Source organism: Eschrichtius robustus, chromosome 11 (assembly GCF_028021215.1).
Source record: "Eschrichtius robustus isolate mEscRob2 chromosome 11, mEscRob2.pri, whole genome shotgun sequence".
Classification (NCBI taxonomy): Eukaryota; Metazoa; Chordata; class Mammalia; order Artiodactyla; family Eschrichtiidae; genus Eschrichtius; species Eschrichtius robustus.
The window spans coordinates 1,064,256-1,077,247 of NC_090834.1; positions in this window are offsets into that span (position 1 = coordinate 1,064,256).

Sequence of the window (12,992 nt, forward strand, 5' to 3'; positions counted from 1 at the left end):
TTCTCAACAGGGCTGCATGTTAGAACCAACCAAGGAGCTTTTAGACTAATTGCTGGTGCGTAGGCCTTACCCCAGAGAACCTGCTGAAATTCATCGGGTGCGGCGGAGGGAAAGTGGCTGGTGTTCCAAGCTCTGCAGGTGATGGTCACGGGCAAGTAGGGGTGCGGCTTCCGCGTGAAGAGCTCACTGTGTGCCCTGGGGTGGGTGCTGAACCTCGGGCTGTCAGGGGATGTGAGGGCTTTGTCCTGATCTGTCCCCGTGGGCAGGATGAGACACTGGACATGAGGCTCTTTCCATCTCTGTGGGGAGTCTGACCTCTCCAGCCATCCTCTCCCCCTGGCCTGGCCCTGTCTGGGTGAGAAACGCAAAGGGCACGGGGGCCCAGGTGACACGGTGGCCGAGCCGGCCCCCGCCCCATGCGGCCTGTCCTCAGGCCTCTGGTGATGAGGAGGGGCAGCTCAGGGCAGGGGACGCGCGTCAGTGCCACCCTGTCCACCCCGACATCATCCTGACTTACTATGTTGTAATACATGGAACCATTCCACTTCATTATTTCATATTTGAGGACATTTATAGATTGTCCTGGTGGCTGAAGAGGCAGTGATTAAGAAGCAGTGGCGAATGAGGAAGGCTCTCACAAAGCCTTTTTAATTAATGCACGGCCCAGGGGCTGTAAACCGCGTGCTGATAGCAAACCTATCAAACTCATCCCCTGTGGAAGGGATGAGCGACAGCTTCCCGCAGAACGAGGGCTGCCGGCGACAGCAGTCATCCGAGCAGCGATTAGGCTGCCCTGGGCTTCCTGCGGCGGGGCCGCCAGCACGCACTCAGGCTTTTCTGCAAAAGAGAGTTTCTGCTGCCCCCCTGGGCCCCGGCCCCCACCCTCCTCACCCGCTCCGTTCCGGTGGCTCCGGACTTGAGCATCACACTCGAACTTTCTGAAAGTTACGTCGGCTCAGGCGTTTGGGCTGGAAGATGCCCATCATCCTTCTCAAAGCTCCTGTGGTACAAGAATTCTTTTCACCCTAAAATGCTTCCAGAGCCCTGGAGACTTAGTCAAGTCTGGTGTTTTTGTGAAAGGCTTAAATCTGTATGCCTTTTTGTTCTTTCCTCTTCGTTTCACAACACCTGTCGGCAGCTTGGCTTTGGAGGACTCCATGTCACCAGCTCCTCAACCGCTCAGCGGCCTGGCTTCCTTGTTTGGAGATGCAGGGGGTTCTCCAGAGAAAGCCCCCAGTATACTCCATGCTGGCCACACTTCTCTGTAACCAGGGCTGCTCAGCAAATGCTGTTTCCTGACAAAGTCAGTCCAAAGGGTGACGAGAAATGCAATAACCTTTCTCTGCTCTTTTAATGGTTCCTGCCAGGATTTGGTGTTTAGACACCCAGGAGCAGAGTGAGCCAGTTGGTGACGGACGCTTTCTGCCAGGAGACAGAGCTTCCTTGGTCCCGTGACCAACACGGGGAGCAGGGGTCCCAGTGACAAAAGAGACGCAGCCAGAGCAAGAGAGAGACATCCCGGACAACATAAGGATTGGAGAAAAGAATATCGATAATGAAGTGGGGTTTATTGAATCAGCTGGTCCATTTAGCAGACGCATCAGCAGGACCAGGCATGGAAGAGGGTGATCAAGAGTGTGACTCGCGACACAGTCGAACCGGACACGGAGATCGGGGACCAGCCGAGGAAACCCCGCCATGATCCGCGGCTGGGCCGCTGCTGGTCTCAAGGAAGCCCCACGTCCGGAAGGGTTTCCGGAGGCCATGCTGCCCAGACAGGGTGATTTTGGCAGTGAGTGATTCTTGCTTGTGGCCTCTGACCTGCGAGGGCTCCCCAGTGGGAGGGTCATCCTGCACAACCAGGGGCTCAGGCCTCCCGGCCAGGAGGGGCCACGCTGCGTGCCAGCCGGCAGGTCCCATGTGCAGAAGCCAGGATCTGCTGTCACTTCTCTCCCTTCTCCCTGCCCTGGCTGCGTGCGCGCCCCCGCCTGTCCCCTCTGTTCTCAGCTGGGTCGGGTTACTCTGTTGTTCCCGGGCGACGTGAGTCCTGTGCACCTAGCCCGTCTTCCTCTCGAACCCTCTCTCCTCCTGTGCTGAATCATCTTGGCCGGGCTGCACCCTCCCAATGAGGTTGGCTCTTCGCTCCTTCAGGGACACACCCCCTGCTCCCCTAGAGAAGGCAGCTGCGATGTTTATGTAAAAACGAAAGTTTTAAGAAATCTGAAGAAAAGGTTAAGGTGGGTCACACGGTTAGTATTTAATGTCATATATTAAAGAATATATTAATCTCAGAAATAATTATGTCAGTACCAATACTTTGCATTTTTTAACAATAGCACATTTTCTCCTAAGAGTTTAGAGGCTATTCGCACACAGTTTTAATTGACCTGCTTCTCATATTACCTCCATTTGACATTTGGAGAAACTGAGGCACCTACGAAGTATGTGACTGAAGCAACACAGTGTATCCAAGTCGAGAGAGCTGCTGGCTTGGCGAATTTTGTGGGGTTTTTTTTTTTTTTTTGAGGAAAAAAACTTTATTTTTTTTAATTATTTTTTTAAACATCTTTATTGGAGTATAATTGCTTTGCATTGTTGTGTTAGTTTCTGCTGTATAACAAAGTGAATCAGCTATACATATACATATATCCCCATATCCCCTCCCTCTTGCGTCTCCCTCCCACCCTCCCTATCCCACCCCTCTAGGTGGTCACACAGCACCAAGCTGATCTCCCTGTTCTGTGCGGCTGCTTCCCACTAGCTATCTATTTTACATTTGGCAATATGTATAAGTCGATGCCACTCTCTCACTTGTTCCAGCTTACCCTTCCTCCTCCCTGTGTCCTCAAGTCCATTCTCTACGTCTGCGTTTTTATTCCTGTCCTGCCCGTAGGTTCTTCAGAACCACTTTTTTTTTTTTTTTTTAGATTCCATATATATGTGTTAGCATACGGTATTTGTGTTTCTCTTTCTGACTTACTTCACTCTGTATGACAGACTCTAGGTCCATCCACCTCACTACAAATAACTCAATTTTGTTTCTTTTTATGGCTGAGTAATATTCCATTGTATATATGTGCCACATATTCTTTATCCCTTCCTCTGTCAATGGACACTTAGGTTGCTTCCATGTCCTGGCTGTTGTAAATAGAGCTGCAGTGAACATTGTGGTACATGACTCTTTTTGAATTATGGTTTTCTCAGGGTATATGCCCAGTAGTGGGATTGCTGGGTCGTATGGTAGTTCTATTTTTAGTTTTTTGAGGAACCTCCATACTGTTCTCCATAGTAGTTGTATCAATTTACATTCCCACCAATAGTGCAAGAGGGTTCCCTTTTCTCCACACCCTCTCCAGCATTTATTTTTTGTAGATTTTTTTGATGATGGCCATTCTGACTTGTGTGAGGTGATACCTCATTGTACTTTTGATTTGCATTTCTCTAATGATTAGTGATGTTGAGCACTCTTTCATGTGTTTGTTGGCAATCTCTGTATCTTCTTTGGAGAAATGTCTATTTAGGTCTTCTGCACATTTTTGGATTGGGTTGTTTGTTTTTTTGATATTGAGCTGCATGAGCTGCTTGTATATTTTGGAGATTAATCCTTTGTCGGTTGCTTCGTTTGCAAATATTTTCTCCCATTCTGAGGGTTGTCTTTTCATCTTGTTTATGGTTTCCTTTGCTGTGCAAAAGCTTTGAAGTTTCATTTAGGTCCCATTTGTTTATTTTTGTTTTTATTTCCCTTTCTCTAGGAGGTGGGTCAAAATGGATCTTGCTGTGATGTATGTCATAGAGTGTTCTGCCTATGTTTTCCTCTAAGAGTTTTGTAGTGTCTGGTCTTACATTTAGGTCTTTAATCCATTTTGAGTTTATTTTTGTGTATGATGTTAGGAAGTGTTCTAATTTCATTCTTTTACAAGTAGCTGTCCAGTTTTCCCAGCCCCACTTATTGAAGAGGCTGTCTTTTCTCCATTGTATGTTCTTGCCTCCTTTATCAAAGATGAGGTGACCATATGTCCATGGTTTTATCTCTGGGCTTTCTATCCTGTTCCATTGATCTATATTTCTGTTTTTGTGCCAGTGCCATACTGTCTTGATTACTGTAGCTTTGTATTATAGTCTGAAGTCAGGAGGCCTGATTCCTTCAGTTCCATTTCTCTTTCTCAAGATTGCTTTGCCTATTCAGGGTCTTTTGTGTTTCCATACAAATTGTGAAATTTTTTGTTCTAGTTCTGTGAAAAATGCCATTGGTAGTTTGATAGGGATGGCATTGAATCTGTAGATTGCTTTGGGTAGTATAGTCATTTTCACAATGTTGATTCTTCCGTTCCAAGAACATGGTATATCTCTCCATCTGTTTGTATCATCTTTAATTTCTTTCATCAGTGTCTTATAGTTTTCTGCATACAGGTCTTTTGTCTCCTTAGCTAGGTTTATTCCTAGGTATTTTTTTCTTTTTGTTGCAGTGGTAACTGGGAGTGTTTCCTTAATTTCTCTTTCAGATTTTTCATCATGAGTGTATAGGAATGCAAGAGATTTCTGTGCATTAATTTTGTATCCTGCTACTTTACCAAATTCATTGATTAGCTCTAGTAGTTGTCCGGTAGCATCTTTAGGATTCTCTATGTACAGTATCATGTCATTTGCAAACAGTGACAGCTTTACTTCTTTTCTGATTTGGATTCCTTGTATTTCTTTTTCTTCTCTGATTGCTGTGGCTAAAACTTCCAAAACGATGTTGACTAAGAGTGGGCAAACTTGTCTTGTTCCTGATCTTAGTGGAAATGGTTTCGGTTTTTCACAATTGAGAACGATGTAGTCTGTGAGTTTGACATATATGGCCTTTATTATGTTGAGGTAAGTTCCCTCTATGCCTTCTTTCTGTAGGGTTTTTATCATAAATGTGTGTTGAATTTTGTCAAAAGCCTTTTCTGTGTCTATTGAGGTGATCATATGGGGTTTTTATTCTTCAGTTTGTTAATATGGTGTATCACATTGATTGATTTACGTATCTTGAAGAATCCTTGCATTCCTGGGACAAACCCCACTTGATCATGGTGTATGATCCTTTTAATGTGCTGTTGGATTCTGTTTGCTAGTATTTTGTTGAGGATTTTTGCATCTATGTTCATCAGTGATATTGGCCTGTAGTTTTCTTTCTTGGTGACATCTTTGTCTGGTTTTGGTATCAGGGTGATGGTGGCCTCGTAGAATGAGTTTGGAAGTGTTCCTCCCTCTGCTATATTTTGGAAGAGTTTGAGAAGGATAGGTGTTAGCTCTTCTCTAAATGTTTGATAGAATTCACCTGTGAAGCTGTCTGGTCCTTGGCTTTTGTTTGCTGGAAGATTTTTAATCACAGTTTCAGTATCAGTGCTTGTGATTTGTCTGTTTATATATTCTGTTTCTTCCTGGTTCAGTCTCAGAAGGTTGTGCTTTTCTAAGAAATTGTCCATTTCTTCCAGGTTGTCCATTTTATTGGCATATAGTTGCTTGTAGTAGTCTCTCATGATCCTTTGTATTTCTGCGGTGTCAGTTGTTACTTCTCCTTTTTCATTTCTCATTTTGTTGATTTGGGACTTCTCCCTTTTTTTCTTGATGAGTCTGGCTAATGGTTTATCAATTTTGTTTATCTTCTCAAAGAACCAGCTTTTTAGTTTTCTTGATCTTTGCTATTGTTTCCTTCATTTCTTTTTCATTTATTTCTGATCTGATCTTTATGATTTCTTTCCTTCTGCTAACTTCGGGGGTTTTTTTTTGTTCTTCTTTCTCTAATTGCTTTAGGTGTAAGGTTAGGTCGTTTATTTGAGATGTTTCTTGTTTCTTGAGGTAGGAATGTATTGCTATAAGCTTCCCTGTGAGAATTGCTTTTGCTGCATCCCATAGGTTTTGGGTCATCGTGTTTTCATTGTCATTTGTTTCTAGGTATTTTTTGATTTCCTCTTTGATTTCTTCAGCGATCTCTTGGTTATTTAGTAGTGTATTGTTTAGCCTCCATGTGTTTGTAGTTTTTACAGATTTTTTCTGTAGTTGATATCTAGTCTCACAGTGTGTGGTCAGAAAAGATACTTGATATGACTCCAGTTATCTTACATTTACCAAGGCTTGATTTGTGACCCAAGATATGATCTATCCTGGAGAATGTTCCATGAGTACTTGAGAAGAAAGTGTATTCTGTTGTTTTTGGATGGAATGTCCTATACATATCAATTAAGTCCATCTTGTTTAATGTGTCATTTAAAGCTTGTGTTTCCTTATTTATATTCATTTTGGATGATCTGTCCATTGGTGAAAGTGGGGTGTTAAAGTCCCCTACTATGATTGTGTTACTATCGATTTCCCCTTTGATGGCTGTTAGCATTTGCCTTATGTATTGAGGTGCTCCTATGCTGGGTGCATAAATATTTACAATTGTTATATCTTCTTCTTGGATTGATCCCTTGATCATTATGTAGCGTCCTTCCTTGTCTCTTGTAACATTCTTTATTTTAAAGTCTATTTTTATCTGATATGAGTATTGCTACTCCAGCTTTCTTTTGATTTCCATTTGCATGGAATATCTTTTTCCGTCCCCTCGCTTTCAGTCTGTATGTGTCCCAAGGTCTGAAGTGGGTCTCCTTTAGACAGCATATATACGTGGCTTGTTTTTGTATCCATTCAGCCAGTCTGTGTCTTTTGGTTGGAGCATTTAATCCATTCACGTTTAGGGTAATTATCGATATGTATGTACCTATGACCATTTTCTTAATTGTTTTGGGTTTGTTACTGTAGGTCTTTTCCTCCTCTTGTGTTTCTTGCCTAGAGAAGTTCCTTTACCATTTGTTGTAAAGCTGGTTTGGTGGTCCTGACTTCTCTTAGTTTTTGCTTGTCTGTGAAGATTTTAATTTCTCCGTCAAATCTGAATGAGATCCTTGCCAGGTAGAGTAATCTTGGTTGTAGGTTTTTCCCTTTCATCACTTTAAATATGTCCTGCCACTCCCTTCTGGCTTGCAGAGTTTCTGCTGAAAGATCAGCTGTTAACCTTATGGGGATTCCCTTGTATGTTATTTGTTGTTTTTCCTTTGCTGCTTTAAATATTTTTTCTTTGTATTTAATTTTTGATAGTTTGATTAATATGTGTCTCGGCGTGTTTCTCCTTGGATTTATCCTATATGGGACTCTCTGCGCTTCCTGGGCTTGATTAACTATTTCCTTTCCCATATTAGGGAAGTTTTCAACTGTAATCTCTTCAAATATATTCTCATTCCCTTTCTTTTTCTCTTCTTCTTCTGGGACCCCTATAATTCGAATGTTGGTGTGTTTAATATTGTCACAGAGGTCTCTGAGAATGTCCTCAATTCTTTTCATTCTTTTTTCTTTATTCTGCTCTGCGGTAGTTATTTCCACTATTTTATCTTCCAGCTCACTTATCCGTTCTTCTGCCTCAGTTATTCTGTTATTGATTCCTTCTAGAGAAATTTTAATTTCATTTGTTGTGTTGTTCATCATTGTTTGCTCTTTAGTTCTTGTAGGTCCTTGTTAAACGTTTCTTGTATTTTCTCCATTCTATTTCCAAGATTTCGGATTACCTTTACTATCATTACTCTGAATTCTTTTTCAGGTTGACTGCCTATTTCCTATTTATTTGTTTGGTCTGGTGGGTTTTTACCTTGCTCCTTCATGTGCTGTGTGTTTGTCTGTCTTCTCATTTTGCTTAACTTACTGTGGTTGGGGTCTCCTTTTCACAGGCTGCAGGTTCATAGTTCCCGTTGTTTTTGCTGTCTGCCCCCAGTGGCTTAGGTTGGTTCAGTGGGTTGTGTAGGCTTCCTGGTGGAGGGGAGTAGTGCCTGTGTTCTGGTGGAAGAGGCTGGATCTTGTCTTTCTGGTGGGCAGGACCACCTCCAGTGGTGTGTTTTGGGGTGTCTGTGACCTTATTATGATTTTAGGCAACCTCTCTGCTAATGGGTGGGGTTGTGTTTCTGTCTTGCTAGTTGTTTGGCGTAGGGTGTCCAGCACTGTAGCTTGCTGGTCGTTGAGTGGAGCTGGGTCTTAGCGTTGAGGTGGAGCTCTCTGGGAGAGCTTTCGCCATTTGATATTATGTGGAGCTGGGAGGTCTCTGGTCGACCAATGTCTTGAGCTCAGCTCTCCCACCTTAGAGGCACAGACCTGACACCTGGCCAGAGCACCAAGACCCTGTCAGCCGCACGGCTCAGAAGAAAAGGGAGAAAAAAAGAAAGAAAGAATAAAATAAAATAAAATATAATAAAATTAAGTTATTAAAATGAAAAATAATAAATAATTATTAAGAATAAATTAAAAAGTAATAAAAAAATTGAAAAAAATAAAAAAGAAAGAAGAGAGAGCAACTAAACCAAAAAAACAAATCTACCAATGATAACAAGCACTAAAAACTATACTAAAAAACACAAAACAAAACGGATGGACAGAACCCTCGGACAAATGGTAAAAGCAAAGCTATACAGACAAAATCACACAAAGAAGCATACACATACATACTCACAAAATGAGAAAAAGGAAAAAAAAAATATATTTTGCTGCTCCCAAAGCCCACCACCTCAATTTTGGGATGATTTGTTGTCTATTCAGATATTCCAGAGATGCAGGGTACATCAAGTTGATTGTGGAGATTTAATCTGCTGCTCCTGAGGCTGCTGGGAGAGATTTCCCTTTCTCTTCTTTGTTTGTACAGCTCCTGGGGTTCAGCTTTGGATCTGGCCCCGCCTCTGCGTGTAGGTCGCCTGAGGGCGTCTGTTCCCTCTCAGACAGGACGGGGTAAAGGAGCAGCTGCTTCGAGGTCTCTGGCTCACTCACGCTGGGGGAGGGAGGGGTACGGATGCGGGGCGAGCCTGTGGCGGCACAGGCCGGTGTGACCTTGCACCAGCCTGAGGCGTGCCGTGTGTTCTTCCGAGGACGTTGTCCCTGGATCACGGGACCCTGGCAGTGGCGGGCTGCACAGGCTCCCCGGAGGGGCGGTGTGGAGAGTGACCTGTGCTCGCACACAGGCTTCTTGGTGGCGGCAGTAGCAGCCTTAGCATCTCATGCCCGTCTCTGGGGTCTGCGCTGATAGCCGCGGCTCGTGCCCGTCTCTGGAGCTCGTTTAGGCGGTGCTCTGAATCCCCTCTCCTCGCGTACCCTGAAACAGTGGTCTCTTGCCTCTTAGGCAGTTCCAGACTTTTTCCCGGACCCCCTCCCGGCTAGCTGTGGCGCACTAGCCCCCTTCAGGCTGTGTTCACACAGCCAACCCCAGTCACCTCCCTGGGGTCTGACCTCTGAAGCCCGAGCCTTAGCTCCCAGCCCCCGCCCGCCCCGGCAGGTGAGCAGACAAGCATCTCATGCTGGTGAGTGCTGGTTGGCACCGATCCTCCGTGCGGGAACCTCTCCGCTTTGCGCTCTGCACCCCTGTGGCTGCGCTCTCCTCCATGGCTCTGAAGCTTCCCCTCCGCCACCCCCTGTCTCCACCAGTGAAAGGGCTTCCTAGTGTGTGGAAACTTTTCCTCCTTCACAGCTCCCTCCCAGAGGTGCAGGGTCCCGTCCCTATTCTTTTGTCTCTGTTTTTTCTTTTTCCTTTTGCCCTACCCAGGTACGTGGGGAGTTTCTTGCCTTTTGGGAAGTCTGAGGTCTTCTGCCAGCATTCAGTGGGTGTTCTGTAGGAGTTGTTCCACATGTAGATGTATTTCTGATGTATTTGTGGGGAGGAAGGCAATCTCCACGTCTCACTCCTCCGCCATCTCGAAGGTCTCCTCCTGTGTTTTTATCTCTGATGTTGGCGAACAGTTTGAACTCATTGCTGTGCACTTTCTGACAGGATGGGGAGGACCTAAGCCTGAGAGGTTGGGGAGGGGTGGTGGCAGAATTCTGAGATTTTCAGTGTTCTTATCTTAGATCCCACTTCCTTCACCATCCACAGACTACCGGGTGTGTTTTTGGAATTAAATTGAGAAGGAGAGTGCATTTGAGAAATAGAACAGAATTCATTCGTAAATGACACATTAAGCTTAGATTTTTGATGCTGGAGAATAGCCTGTCTGCACGTCTGTAGATAGGGAAGATGGGCAGCAGAGAAGACAGGGTTTTAACCAGCGAGACTGTAACATAAGCAGTCTGATTCCACGTAAAACCAAGGGAAAAGGATTTCTTCGCCCGAGTCCTGCCTCCAGGACCCTACTCTGGGTCAGGTACAGTGAAGGAGCTGGCTGGGAGGGAAGACACCGAGGGAATGGAAATCCTGTATGAGGACTGAATAGGGACAGCTAGTTTTCTGTTTGTCCAAACAGCGCTGGCTCCTGAGAAGTCTGGACACAGAAAGAAGGAAGGGAGAAATGATTTCTGCAGTTCACACCTGCTTGGGGAGAGCAAACACTTGGCCACTGAGATTTTCTAAGGAGATACAGAAATTATTTCTTTGCTCTTAAATTCACACATGCTAACCAGTAGCCCGGTGATTTGGGCCATCTCCAACTGCTTCTGCTTCCTTGTTTTCTTTTTTAAAATTTTGATTTCATTGGAGTATAGTTGATTTACAATGTTGTGTTAGTTTCAGGTGTACAGCAAAGTGATTTAGTTATATGTATACATATATTCATTCTTTTTCAGATTCTTTTCTCATATAGGTTATCACAGAATACTGAGTAGAGTTCCCTGTGCTATAGAGTAGGTCCTTGTTGGTCATCTATCTTATATATAGTAGTGCATGTGTGTATGTTAATCCCAAGCTCCTGATTTATCCCCCCTCCATGTGCTTCCTTGTGTTCTTTCTAGAGTGTGAACTGATTTCCCCTTCCCCCTCTGTTCTTAACCCCTTTGACTGTTATCACCACCCTCCCTGGAGAAGATTTCTGTGTTAAATGTGCTTTCTAGCACTTTCTTCTATTTCTTGTACCTTGAGCTGATCAGAAGAATTGAATCAATACGGCATCTGCTTGAAAGATATGGAATCAATATGGCATCTGCTAGAAAGAGCTGAGAGTGGTCAGCCAGAGAGGCAGGTCGAATTCAAAGCTCCGAGGAGGCAGGCGTTGCACACCCATGTGTGGGAGAGTCGCCGCTGATGAGGGCTAAGTAGCTCTTACTGGGACCAGGGATCACGCCCTCCAGTTTGGATTACTCATTACAGTGCATTCGTGGGCAAAACTAAATGGCTCCCAAACGCTCAGACATAAGCTGTTCCAAGGGGGGCTCAGTTGTGATTCTTGGTGGCTGTGAGCTTCCAAAGCAAATGCACCTCCAAGTTGCAGGGGTGACCTGGCTTCCTGTCCAGGACGGGATGGGTGGCAGTGTTTTTTGGTGACCCTCACATCAGATGGAAGCCTTTTGATTCCGCACTAGAAACTGCAGTCAGAAGAGCCGGGTCCGAGGCCTCTGCACGTGACCCCCTGTGAGCAAGTGAAACCTGACTAAGAACAAAGGATAAAAAAAAGGATCTTTACTTGTCCCAGCCAAGGTTGTTAAGAACCCCAGTGGTGAAGGTCAAATAGCTTCAAGCTTAAGTGGACGGGGAGACCTTCAAGATGGCGAAAGAGTAAGACGTGGAGATCACCCTTCTCCCTACAGACCCATCAGAAATACATCTACATGTGGAGCAACTCCTACAGAACACCTACTGAACGCTGGCAGAAGACCTCAGACCTCCCAAAAGGCAAGAAACTCCCCACGTACCTGGGAAGGGCAAAAGGAAAAACGGAAGCCTTTTTATCCTTTCTCCTCAACAAACTTCATCTCCCGTCACCCACCTATCCCTCTTTTCTTCTGTTCTCCTCCCTGAAATTGCCTCTCCTTCCTCTCTTTTCTTCCTTTTTCTATGTTTGTTCCTACAGGCATGTTTAGACATAGGTAGCTACCAGACTCATTTGCAGGATCCGTTACAAATAAAGAGAAGGAGGGCCAGGGGTCTTCTTTTGAGACTGTCTCAGATGGCAAATCCTAAGGGATTTGATCTTACCAACTCTCTGCCAGTCACTGCTTGCAGTGGTTCGTAATCTTATTTGGGAAGTCATCGTTCTCTAAACCATTTTTGTTTTGCGTTAAACAGTTCTCTTTTTTTTGTTGGATTTAGAAAACAACCAATTATTTCTTTTTTAACATATTTATTTATTTATTTATATTTTTGGCTGTGTTGTGTCTTTGTTGCTGCGAGTGGGCTTTCTCTAGTTGCGGTGAGCGGGGGCTACTCTTTGTTGTGGTGCGCGGGCTTGTTGCGGAGTGCAGACTCTAGGCGCGTGGGCTTCTGTAGTTGTGGCGCAGAGGTTCAGTAGTTGTGGCTCCCAGGCTCTAGAGTGCAGGCTCAGTAGTTGTGGCTCACGGGCTTAGTTGCTCCGTGGCATGTGGGATCTTCACGGACCAGGGCTCGAACCCGTGTCCCCTGCATTGGCAGGCAGATTCTTAACCACTGCGCCACCAGGGAAGTCCCCCAACCAATTATTTCTATTACTGTAACTAGCCCTGATGCATATACTATTGGAGTGAACTTTCGACTCTGTAGATTTCACCTCCTAAGTGTCTGGAGTCAGGTTCCCGGGGAGGCGGGGCTTCGAGAGCAGGTGGTTTGTCAGGGGGCACTCTGGGTACAGTACCTGTACGGGAGCAAGGGAAGCAGGGCTGGGTGATGGGAGATGGCTCTGTAGTCACAGCAACGGCCTCAGCCGATCCCACGGCACGTTCTAGAAGCTGGGATGACTCTTCAGAGTTGCCCTGATAGAAGCAAAGGGGCCAGGCCCTTGCACTGCCGCATCAGTCCTCAGCAAGGCAGCTCCCTTGGGCTGGGGGAAATTCCTTGGCTGGGGGACTCAGAGGGCAACTTTCTGTCTCAGTGGAGGTGGGGTGAAGGATCCGGTCTGTGCGCAGGAAGATGGATGGGTAGGACTCCCATCCAGTTTCTTTCTGGTCCGGATGTCATTTTGTTTGTGAAGTATCTCATGAGATAAGATTAACTTCTGGCTTTGAGTTGGAACACTGCAACACCAATATGACTATTATTTATGGATGGAGACATCATGGTT